This window comes from Cryptomeria japonica, chromosome 1 (genome assembly GCF_030272615.1).
Source record: "Cryptomeria japonica chromosome 1, Sugi_1.0, whole genome shotgun sequence".
NCBI lineage: Eukaryota > Viridiplantae > Streptophyta > Pinopsida > Cupressales > Cupressaceae > Cryptomeria > Cryptomeria japonica.
In genome coordinates this window covers 154992085-155005523 of record NC_081405.1, presented here as the reverse complement: position 1 = coordinate 155005523, position 13439 = coordinate 154992085, and the positions used below count along the sequence as shown (strand labels likewise).

The following is a 13439-nucleotide window of genomic DNA, read 5'->3' as shown; positions in this document are numbered from 1 at the left end:
TTTTTCTTGGTCATTCCACCTTTTAAAGCAAAAACAAACCTGTTAGATTCATAAATGAACTGAAGCTACATTTATTACACTTCAAGAAATGGATCAAAGGAAAACTATTCTAGCAATGATATGAAATCAAAATAGTGGATTAGGGTTAGTTCACATATGATGTACCACCTTTTACATATGGTGGGCCCAAATATCTACAATGCAATGTCACTAAGATGTTTATAGAAAATATCATTGCCTGCAAAAAATCCATGGGATCATTAGTCTAAAATGAGTGATCATAAAGTAAATTACAATTAGAGTATATATAATAATAATTTTAAAGTACCTAGAACCTTTTGTATCTTTAAGGGAATCATTTCTTCGTCGCTCACCACCAATGTGGTCTGCAATGTTCCTGTACTAGAAATACGAGAAGATCCAAGAAATGATGGTATGTTATCAGCAGTAGTCACCTCTGGCACATCCTCATGTGCATCTCCTCCTGCAAAAAATGAATCCACTATGAAATGGCATTAGAATTCAAGAAAGAATGCTTGAAGGGAAATAAACACATGACAAAAGATAGAGCAAAAGAGGGATCTACCAATAGTGGGCGGGCCAATATGACGTGCACTAGAGGATGTTTGCATGCTACGTGTTGTCGACATTGCAGTTGACAATATGGGTGAGGGTAACCTCTGATGAGGCGGCGGTGGCATTTGCACAATAACATTGACAACACCTAAAGAATAATACATTAAATATATGAAAAGTGCAAGAATTGTAAACAAGGATGAACATTTATTTTGAAAATTGATAGTATCAAGTATGATGTGTTTTGGGTACTCAGAGTGATAAGCCAAGCAAGTGATAATACAAGAAAACCGTCATCACTTGAAGATCCTACAACACCCTGATCATGGGAATGACTTTCATGAGTGCAGATAAATTGCTGTAAAAATAATACGTACATGTTTTAGTTAATGACATAAAAGAGAATAAAATATAAACCATTATTGAACTTTTGTTATAATTAAGTATTTGATTATTGCTTACTTGCAAGTCTTTTGTTGTTTGAAGCAATAATTCCACCCTCTCTCATATCTCATCAGTAATAGGATGCATGGCTACCAAAGCAACAATCTCTTTTCTAATTTTTCTAAGAGGCATTTTAAAGAATTTCATAAGGTGTGTGGGATCTTCAGGGTCATCATCGCTTAACCCTAATGATTCCACATCCCTAGAAAGGTGCTCAGGTACTGCAACTCCCTTTCCCTTTCCCCGAACATCCATCTATGTCAAGAATATCATTAAAAATTACAAAATTATTATAAATCACTAAGAAAAAGAACATAATAATGTAACAATTTGCTTCTATCTAATGTGTACAATTACAATGAGGTTTACCTTCTCAGTAGAAGTGTCGCAAGCTACATCCCTATCTCCGATATGTGATGGATCCATGTTGGCCTGTGACAAAGAAAAAATATTAAAAAGGTTAGCGAAATTAAACCAATAGACTTAGCAAAAAAACTTCATAATAAAATGGTATATTGGATTCATTAATTGGAGGTTGGTTAATTTAAATGGTATTTAGTACATATCACCCCCATGATATTAACTTTGTTTGTATCTATACGACTCAAACTGTAATCGATTAGAAGCTCTTAGCCTGCACTTATTGATTTTATCGCACATACAAATACATGATTTCCCTCGCATGCCTCAAATATGCAATTGGTTGTTTATTAGTTGACCTAGGTCACGTACTATTTATAAAACCTACAATATTCCCTGTTGCTTTTGGCCGACCATCAATGTATACAACCACTCGTTTACTTTGATCATTATCTTTCTATTGTATATAATTTGCTGACAGTGCATACCTAAGCATAGTTTTTTTATATTTAACAATCTGCATCCAATTATTGTAATTGTAACAAGGTCTGACAAACTCCATCAATTCAACAACTCTATTGTAATAGACCTTTATGTCATCCATGGAAAATAAGCCTAAACCATGTAACGACGAAGGTGCTATGCGATATATCCTATCATTAACACAAAAATTGGTGTTTATTGAAGGAAGTTCCTTGGGCACCCATTGTTTCATTAGACGTTTGTACCTCAGTGGCACCTCAATGTCACCTTTGGTCTCATCATCATAAGAACATGACCCCCCTTGAGCAAGGAAAAATTTCATGTGTTTATTGAATTTTCTTCTAATCTTTTGACCTCTTGTTGATCTCCCTATTGTAGACCTACTACATGTGTCACTTTTATTTTCTATTCCTGCATTTTCCTCACTCGACGAAGACAGATCTAAAAAATACCTATTTGGGGGTACCTACACTCCATGAAATGAGAGAGTTAATTGGTAATGAGAGAGAAATTTTGCAAATGAGGGTAATGTTGATGAAGAAGTCAGCCCTAAAGTTGATTTTGGGATGAAAATTGGAATAAGTCCAACTAGGGCCTCAAGTGTTGATAACTGTATTAGATTTGCTGCTAATGTCAAGGTTTGAAAAACTGAGGAAGTTTGTTTTCCAAGTAATTTTTAAAAAATAAACTATTTCTATAGGGTGTATTGACTAGTTATACCTATCCATCCATGAGACTGTGCAAGATCCTCCTCAAAGGGGTTCAATGTACAATGTAATTCAATTATCTTATGTTAGCTAAAAATTACATAGTACACAACATGAACAACATGAACTTTGTAGACAAAAGGAGTATTAAATAATAAAAAGATGTCATCAAAACCATTGTAAATTTTTTAATTCCTTACCTTTACTTTATGTAGACTATGCAGGATCCTCAACTAAATGGTTGACGATGTCTGTAGTCAACGACCTTTTCCCACCAAGGGTGACAGCATCACACAGGGACTATACCTGAAATCAACACCATCAATTGAGCATCATAAGCATTACTACAAGTTGATAAACAATAAATACATATGTATCAGAAGCATCACATGATGTGTCATCATATATGTAATTGAGCATCACGATTAGCATCACATATCATGTGTCATCATTAACATGTAATCCATCACATAGGTAATAAACAATCCAATTTCCATAAATAAACACAATTTAAAAAATGTCACATAAATAGTCACTCTCCCTATCTCCATCTCCATATTAAAAGGTGCATCATGAATTAATTATGTAATGGCATTAGAATTAAAAACCTAATGAATTAATTATGTAAAAAAATTCTATCAAGAAGTCAATATTAAATAGATAATATACTAATCGCATACCTCATACATTTCATTCTTCATCATCATGAACATCATCATCATCATCATCATCATCATCATCATCATCATCATCATCATCATCATCATCATCATCATCATCATCATCTTCTTCTTCTTCTTCTTCTTCTTCTTCTTCTTCTTCTTCTTCTTCTTTATTGAGAAATTGTTGATCGTGATCATCATCCACTTCATCTTCTACTTCTTCGGTATCTTCTTCTTCCATCACATTATACTTTATCAGCCTTCCTCTTGGATCATGTCTAACAACAAATGACCAACCCGGTTTATGTGGAACCTCTGAGTAAAATACTTGCTCACATTGGCTTGGAAGAACATAGGGCTCATCCCCAACTGGTTCAAATGAACTTGTATTTAGCATTATAAAACCATTATCATGTTCAATAACAATTCTATAAGGATCATTTTTATTCAATCGTAGCCTATACCATTTGACAACAAACAAAACTAATTTGAAGGAATTAAAGTCACACTCAATTATATCATCCAAAATGCCATAGTATAGATTTTGAGACTATTGAGGATGTATGTCATTTCTTGATGAAATATTTGTCACCTCAAAGACTGCAGTGATGCCAGAATCACAAGTTTTCTTCATGTTGTCCAACTTTTTTATGCGGAATTTATGACCATTGCAGCACATAGTGTTGTGGTGTTTGAACTGTGATATGTCAAACATGTAAAATTTATTGCATTGTGAGTTGATAAACATGTGGGTGAATAATAAATTTATAAGTACCTATTTATCTCTTAAACCATATGCTAAATCAATTTCCCTTTGCGTAACATTGAAATCTCCATTACGATGTGCTTCTTTAACCAATAAAGCCACACCTTCACATGTTAACGTGCATCCAGAATGTTGACAATGTTCAATCCATACCATCATCCAGTCAAATGTAGTGCATCCCACTCTCGACCAACTGTACAAAAAATAAATAGACGTCTTACAATCAATTTATTTTGAAGATTAAGAATTAATTAACTACAATAACATCTTATAATTACCTCTCACTTTTCTCAATCTACCTTTCCCTGTCAAGTACTCCCCTTCGAATTTGTTAATGGTGTTGGGATCCCAAATGCAATCCACGTGGATCTTTGCTGCAAACTTAGGAAGATATTCAGAAATGTACACCATATTTCGGTATACCATATATCCCTCCACCATAGAACCCTCAGGATGTTCTCTTTGTCAAACCAAAATCTTCAAAAATTTCAAGTGCCTCTCAACCATCCACATTGACCTAGTTTGTATAGGTCCACACAATTCAATCTCCTCAAGTTGGTTTATGAGGTAGTGTTCTTGTGCATTGAAAAAAGCTGGAGGTAGACACTTTTGCATTTCACACATTAAATGAGGATTTTGTCTTTTCCAATATTTTATATCATCTTTATGGATTTCTTTACATGACAACCACCTACAAGGTATTCAAGACACAAAAAATATATTACATAACAAGTAAAACAAATCGCAAATATAATATCTATACAACAAACTGAACAAATATCACTACTTACCTCATGTATTTTCCAAGATCATATATGACTTGCTTGACATTATTGTCGAAGTCGTCTAGGAGAGATAGAGGTAGAATGTACTGCAACAATTATAAAATTATCTTTTCATTTTTTTGTAACATAATACAATGAAAAGTACACGTACATGCAATACTTAAATACATACTAAAAACACAAGAACATGAATTACCTTAATGAAGGTATGTCAATCATGCGTTTTCATCCCTGGCCCAAATTCACTTTTCTTTGATATGAGATTGTTTATGTTCGCAGCAAATCCTGTGGGAAATAGAATTTTTCGTATGACTTCTTTTATAGCATTGCTTTGCTGGTCCGTTAATAACTAAGGAAGCTCACTTATATTAATTTGGTCTCCATGGCTATTTTATTGAATGACATTTATCATTGCATGATTGGAATCCTAAATGTCACTACATATTTTGACATTTTTTTCTTTTTCATGCCTTCCATCCAATATTTTCCATATTGTCTATGTTATATTCTTTCCAATATGCATACTATCAAACAAATGAACAATTTGTAACTGCTTGTAGTAGGGCAACCTACTAAATTATCGGGGATAACTTTTTAGTCCCTTAGGAAGGTGGCCATTTATGCCTTCATGACCTTCATGATCATCAATCACATCATCAGTAAACAAAACAAAATAGAAAAGATGTTTTATGACAAACCAATAGATGGAATGGCATTACCTTGACGATTCATTCTATTATATTCCAACTTCCATAGGTGAGGTTTCATTCTTCATGGCTTTGATGTATTCTCTTCTTTCCCATTGAAAAGATGTTTTTTAAGTATTTCGATACTTATGATTTTTGTGGAGAAACTACCTATACTCATCAAACACCTGCTTTCCTAAACTTTTTGAATGACGAGATTTCATCTTTGGACCACAAACAGGACATGCAAATTTTCCCTTTGTTTGAAGACCTACAAGATAATGTATAATTGGATTAAATATGATATTTTTTTGAATTATAATGTTCATGCACAACTTAAACACTATAACATACCACAAAAATGTGCTAGCCCCGGGGCATCATTTATTGTCCATAGAAGCATCACATGGAATTGACATTGTCTTTGTCCTACTGGTCTAGAGACGTCATACATAGTGACACCATTCCATAACTCCAGCAACTCATCGATAAGAGGCTCCATATATACATTCATATCTTTAACTTGGTTCTTACCTAATCAAATGAACAAAAACATTACATAATTATTATGACCATTTTACTGCAATATTTATAATTAAATTTAGACGACTATATTTAAATGATAAAATACCCAGAACAATCATTGCCAACATTATGTGCTCCCACTTTATTGACATCCATGGAGGAATGTTATTGTTGATAACAAAAATAGGCTACACTGAGTAAATAGATCTCATCTCTCCAAATGGATTGACACCATCCACTGCCAATGAAAGCCTGAGATTACAAGGTTCTTCTTTAAAGTGTGGCCACTTTTCCTCTATCTCCATAAATGTTGAACCATCTGCAGGCATTCAAATAATATCATCTTGCCTTCTATTGCATGCATGGTAATCCATAAATTGTGCCAAGCTAGTGCACTTGAATAATCGTTGCATACGTGGACTAATGGGAATATAGCGAAGAACCTTGCAAGGAACCCTTTTTGTTATTTGATCTGTTCGATATCTAATGATATGACATTCAAGGCATTCAGTTTGAAATTCATGTTGTTTGTGATATATAATATGATCAATGGGAGAAGCATCTATTGCTTGATACTCCATTCCAATATCGTTCATAATGGCAAATAATTCTCGATATGAGCGAGGTAGAATATTTGATGGTGGTAACAAAATCTCACCTATCAATCTACAACAAAAAAATATAATTTGTTAATATAAAGAATATTAATGGTACAACATGATTCATAGTTTATTATGACATATATGACATACCTTAACATATGTGAAATTGTTATGGTGGATAAACCATTCATAACCTTCAAGCTCACCAACAACAATACAGCGGAGAGAAGAGTTGCCTACAAGCCTTTGTAAAGGGCCTCAGATACCTTCTCAAGTAGAGGGACATCATGAACAACATCAATGTCATCTTCATCATCATGATCAGATGCACGAGTACTAAATGAGTCATGGATCAATGTATTTGTACCATCATCTTCAATTGTGTTTTCTAGCTCATGATCGTCATCTTCCATGGGATCATTATCTTCAGCTTCGATATTCACACCTCCATGTTCATCCACTTTGAAAACCATATTCTTGGGGCTGTGTTGATCCATACCATGTGCTATGGGGTGCTCGACCTATATAAAATTGATAAACAAAAATAAACTGTGATCATGATCTCATCATCACGTGATTTATTATGTATATAAATTGTTAAAAAGATATAATGAAAAACTTACCAATGGATGATAATCATGTCCACCTTCAATGTGACCATGCAGCCTACAATGTTTCTTCGTTGTTTTGATTAGAAGTCTTCTAGTCTTTAACCCCTTACAAATTTTGCATGAACAATAACATTTTCCATCACCTTTTCTTTTCAAGTTAGACCACAATCTAGCAATTGTCTCCTTATTTTGTTGTTCATTGATATTGTTTGACATGGTATTTCTTCACAGGCAACAAAATTGGGCTATAGAACTAGTTATATAGAAGTTGAAATGTTAGTTATGAAATCATGTTTCAGTATAATATACCGAATCAAATTACTTGAAAATAGAAATTATCATCATTGAACCAAAACCATCTAACTCTTCTTTTTCATCTCAAAACATATCTAATGGCTCTGTGGTATGCAATCCTTGTATAAGATATTAAGTTGACTGATGTCTAATTGGGGAAGGTTCCAACCCTCAAGGAAGGTTAACTACCTTACAATAATGCTCGGATTACATGAACTAGAAATATACCATATGCTAACGCTCGATGACAGTTCTAGTTAAACACATTTTTCTATCCTACCACAATCTCTTCTCAATACACCAGACTGGAGGATAAACTCACTTATGTACACATACACCATTCTCTAATAATACAGACACAACTTCAACACTCAAATTACATGACTATACCACCTATATATAAAAATCATCAACCTCGACTACAAGGGTGACCAAACCCTCAAGCCTCAATTATAAAATTACATCACATGATAAATAGATAAATAAACCAACCATCCTAAATAGATAAACCAACTAGATCAACTCAATGCAATCACAAATACACCAAACAACTTTGTGCAACACCAAAACATAGGAATATGTTGATATCAATGACAACAACATATCCTAGCAGTAGCAATATCCAACACACTATTCTTCTCTGTGACAATGTCCTTTTAAGCTCTTTTGGTGATAGCATTGAAGGATTAATCTTAAAGAACAAGGGACTGGTCTTAAGATGAAAGGACCACTCTTCCTCGTATTTTAAAAATTACCTTCATGATCATCTTGCATAATTACTATGGATGATTCCTCCTTGAAGCCCTTTTAGACCTATATTTCTATTCAACCCATGATAGTCAAATAGACTATTATTTAACTAATATGGGCAACAATATTTTGATCTTTATATATGTTCTCATGATTGCAAAATTTGTGATAGTGTCATGATATTGTGAGCATTGTCTTTTGACCATTCATAGAGATATCTTATGGAAAAGTTCACAGTGATGTATGTTTTTTTATAGAGGCTGCAAACTTTATTTTGAACTTGGGTATGACTGAGACTCTTTATCACAAAGCTATCTTCATCTTTCATGGATCCATGACATGATTTCTATGACCTTTAAAAGGCTATTATCTACTAGATGCACATGTGGTCACTGTCCCTTCAATACTATCATAGGCTTCTTTGACTATCCTTGAAGTATACTAAGGCTACTTTGATGAATTTTTACAATGTTGGTCATGACTATTAAATCTTATGAAGACCCCATTCTTATCACACATCTTTGTCACAACATTCCTTTTGGTTTCTCTTACTATCAAAGGATTAGAATCACTATTTACCTAGCTTATGTTATGTGCCTTGATTCTTGTATCCTTCTTCAACTTGAGCTTGCATTGTTCTCTCTCAAGGAATTCTCTTCAAACTATTGAAACAACTATGGGTTGCTTGCTCTATCTGTTATCACTCTGACTGAAAATTTTAGTCTTTGTTTGTGATTCTTTGTCTCATTGTCATTATAGTTTGATGCACTATGATACTTGCTTTGACATCTTTGACAATGACTACTACCATAATTTTATCCCTTTTAATAGTCAAAAGATTGTTTCTTGAGATATCCTTCAATTCTTCTTCAGTCTCTCAAGAAACTCATTGACATTGTCATGAATAAGGTCTTCAGTGACCACTCCATGGCTATACTTAGCATTGATCCTCTATGCATAACTTGTGATGACTCGCTACTCTTAAGGCACATGAATATTTCACTACTCTTAAGGCACACAAATATTTTTTCATCTCTACACTTGTTGAAAATGTGGCATTGTTCATGTGCTATGATTGTAGTTCTAGGGTAGGCTGTACTGATCATTGTTTGGAAGCATCCACTTCATGTTATTGGCTACCCTTATGTCCCTTTTCATTGTGACTTTCACTAATATACTACCCTTTCTTATGCATTTAATTGTCTTTATGATCTTATGACTGTAAAGAAGCTTTGGGATTAAAAATGTTCATTGCATTATGAGTCCTATGGTTGTAGCTACTCATGATGTCTTGTTATGATGACTTCTATATGTCATGATCTCTATGTTTGGATGACATCTATGTGTTTGGAACTTTATTATTTTTGAATGTGGCATCAAAAAATTGTATATTAATGATGAGATCTTTGCAGACCTAAGAACTGTATGTCTTAGTGTCTTTATATGTTAAAATAACAACATTCTTGACATTTATTATTCAATGCCCTACATAGACTGCATCTTTGTGTTCTCTTCAACGTGATTTAGGACAAACTTTTTTACATCTTTTCTTCTCATTCTTCATGATTGTTGTCAACTATCCATAAGCACTATTCTATCTTTATAGCACTGAAATGGTGACCTTGGATTGTATAGAAAAGTTTATTTTCCTTTATCTCTACCCTTGGTTGATGCAAAACTCTTCTCTAATGCTTCTTTTCTCCATATAAATAAGCTCTTTTATTTATACCTTATTATTTTGTGGCCTCTTATTGATTCATTTCGGCTATTGTTTTACTCCCTTATTAGACAGGGGTGTCTTAAGATTGGTATCTAATTTTGGACCTGTAATTTCTTTTTTGATAATACTATGAACACCTTATTATAATAACACTATAACAATCATATGAGTGAATATACATGCCTTGTTTTACCCTTCATGTTGTCCACTATCTTAGATCTTGATGTTGCAATTGTATGATAGTTTATTTTCCATGCATTGAGATTGTACAGAGACTGTATTTATTGATAATGATTGCCAAGTTAACTACTGCTACAACTGTGAAAAGAACATTGTTCTCTGTTTTGGAAGGCTGGAATCATGTTTTGCCTTGTATGCTTTCTTTTGGCTATTGTGGACAAAGCTATTTACTATTTATTGTCCTTAGGCATCATTGCTATGTGCTTTGATCGTTATTGATATGAGTTTCAATGATTGTCACATATCAATCCTCCATCACTATTATTTTCCCCTTTGAAATTATCAAGAAATGTCAATGAATGTTCTTTCTCTTAGGTCTTCTATATGACTACCCTAGCCTCTTTGCATCATTTTATTAGGCCTTCAATGAATGTTCTTTCTCTTAGGCCTTCTAAAGTGAAATTCCTTTTCTTTTTCCTTCTAATTTTTTCAGTGTCACTTTCATCCTCTAAGCCAGATGCCCTCGCCCTTTTCTTTCTTTTTGTTTTTTCATACTCAGTGTCATGCTTTGAATTATTTTTCTTTCTTGGTGACTCCTTACTGCTCTCACTGTCAGTTTCACTCTCAGAATCTGAGTCTGATGTATCAAAATCTGACAAACCTGATGAATTAGAAGAATCATCATTAGAGGTAGAATCATCTGACTCGGGAATAGACTTTTGCTGCTTCATTATAAGCCTTGGCATATTCTTCAAATACTCACGTAAACTCTCAGTGATACCACCAAGACCAATAGAAGTAAAGAAATTGATAGCAAACCATGAATTTTTGGGATTGTCCTTTGGAAAAATTGAATCAAAAGACTTATGCATTGTTGGATCGTTCAACCTTTCATTAAGCAACAATATACCAAGCTGCTCTGCCAGCTCCTGGAAGAGAATCTTTATAAAAATACAGGAAGAGGAAGTAATATCTTCCTCTGTCAAACATATATAAGAAAGACAATACCATGGAAGAGAATCTGTGCCAAGTAAGTGGGCAAAAAACTTTGCAACATTACGTAGTTTATTTGTTTCGAGTCTGTGTATCATAGAATACTGTTGTGCAAAACACTTATCAAAAAATTCCTAATAAATTGTATTGATCATATAGAATCTTTTCCCAAGAAGACTATAATAATGAAGGTATGTTCTCTCTTGACTGCAGCATTCTAACAACATGATGCATAATTCCATCTCTTGACCAGGTTCAAGCTTGATCTTTAGTAGCTTATGACTAGCTTCCTCAAAATCAACACTTGACATGATTGTCAAATAAATTGTATGTCTTAAATTGACCAAGTTTGTCTCTATCTCATCATGTATTCTCAATGCTTCCTCACCTTCCACTTCATCATCATCATCATCACCTGAATCATTCTCCCCTTCTGCTTCATCTGAAGAAGCATCTCCAAGGATATCTTTCTTTAGTTTTTCATAGGTTGCCTCATGCTCTAAGAAATCAGGATCTGGCTTGAAAACATCCAAACCAGCTTCTTGATCAAGTTCATCTTCTAGGAAAACTTCATGTGTTAACTGATCTTCTTGCTCTACAAGGTCCAATTCTGGATGCACAACTGGATGACCCTCAAACTTAGATTTGCGAATTGCAAAAAGGCCTTCAATTAAAAATTGTACTCATTTGTCAATTTCCTCCTCATGGAGAATACCTCTAAATCTTTCAAAAATCCCATAGAGACCTTTGGGTGAAAGGTCTTGCAACAAAGAACCACATTCTTTCACGAACCCAACAACAACCTCTACACTGTCATATGTGGGGTTCTCTAGTAAAAGGGTGAGAAGTTCCAAGGCAATGATCTCATGTGCAACTTGTTGATTCACTAAATGAGCTATGAATTTGGTTGCTGCTATCAACATGTGCTTGTCATTGCATTTGTATGCCCTCTTAAGCTGCAAAATAATTCTTCGCGAAAGCAGATTGCCAACTTCAGGAAATTTTGTATTTACCACAGCAACCAACGCAACAAAAACATCTATAAATCCACGGGATGCCATTTGGGATTTCATACAAGACCTACAAAATAGACCCCTCCCACAGATGAGATTCTCTGCAAACAACTCTAGAATGATGTTCTTGATGTTAGATGCATTTACCTTGTTTACTAACCCATTGATACTCTTCCAAAGGGCATCCCATGTCATTCGTTGGTATTCCACACTACTCTTGTCCTCCACATCTTTCATCATTTGAGCTAGCTTAAATGGGGGAATGTAAACACCCCCACTTCTTCCAACACCCTTCTCAGCTCCTCTTACAACACTTTCACCATTCCTATTCTGAGATGGAGTAGACACAACACCAGAAGTTTTCACTTCCACTACCTCTTTGTCCCTCTTGTTTCTAGAAGCCCCTTTACCACTTAATTCGTGCTTATTTATGTACGTAAACCCATCAAGAAGCATGAGTTTTTGCATATAAGCTCACCCAAATATTTTACAGTTATTTTTCATCAAGATTCCCTCAGGAGTTGGTAGATCCTGCTTCCATACTTTAATTATGTTTTCTCAAAGGACAATCCTAAAAATTCATGCATTGCAAACAACTTTTTACACCTTTGTTGGTTGTGGTGGCGTCACAAAGAGTTTACATCAATAAATGAAGAATATGTCAATGCTTTTAATGCAGCAGTAGAAGTCTATCTCTTATTCAATATCTCTAGTGAAACCCTCATGATCTTTTGTTGGAGTAGAATTTGTTATATTCTAGAAAGGGTCTTGTCCTTTGTTGATGGGATATTCATCTACCTCAAGAAATAACTGTTCTTTTCTCCAACAAGAAGTGGAACTAAATGAAGATCTAGCACCATGAAATGAATCCTCAAAAGGATTACTATAGTTAGTTTTGGTAGATAATGATCTGGGTAAAATACTAATGTGGCTTTAGGAAACATTATGTACGAGCTTAGCATACTCTAACAATTTTGGTGTGACATGCTACATCCAATTAAGTCTCCATCGGTATCTCTATTATGTTTATGATCTATATAATATAACTAATATGCGCTATCTAGATTTATGATCTCTATAATATAACAATCCCATAATTATGTTTCCACGCATCTATACCACAACACAAACATCATGCTAGTGTTCAGCCATAGAAATTGATATCCTAATTATAGAATGTGAAATATGCACATAACTATGAATAAAGATTAAGAAAAACAAAGAAAGATGCTTATTGCAAACATAAATTTCCTCTGTACAAGAATTGAATTCATTGTAGATA

At 34.1% G+C, this 13439-nt stretch overlaps 1 pseudogene; it reads right to left on the bottom strand.

Moving 5' to 3' along the window:
- Positions 1-10558: 10558 nt before the first annotated feature.
- On the bottom strand, positions 10559-12439 carry LOC131051809 (uncharacterized; annotated as a pseudogene).
- Between the last annotated feature and the right edge of the window lie 1000 nt (positions 12440-13439).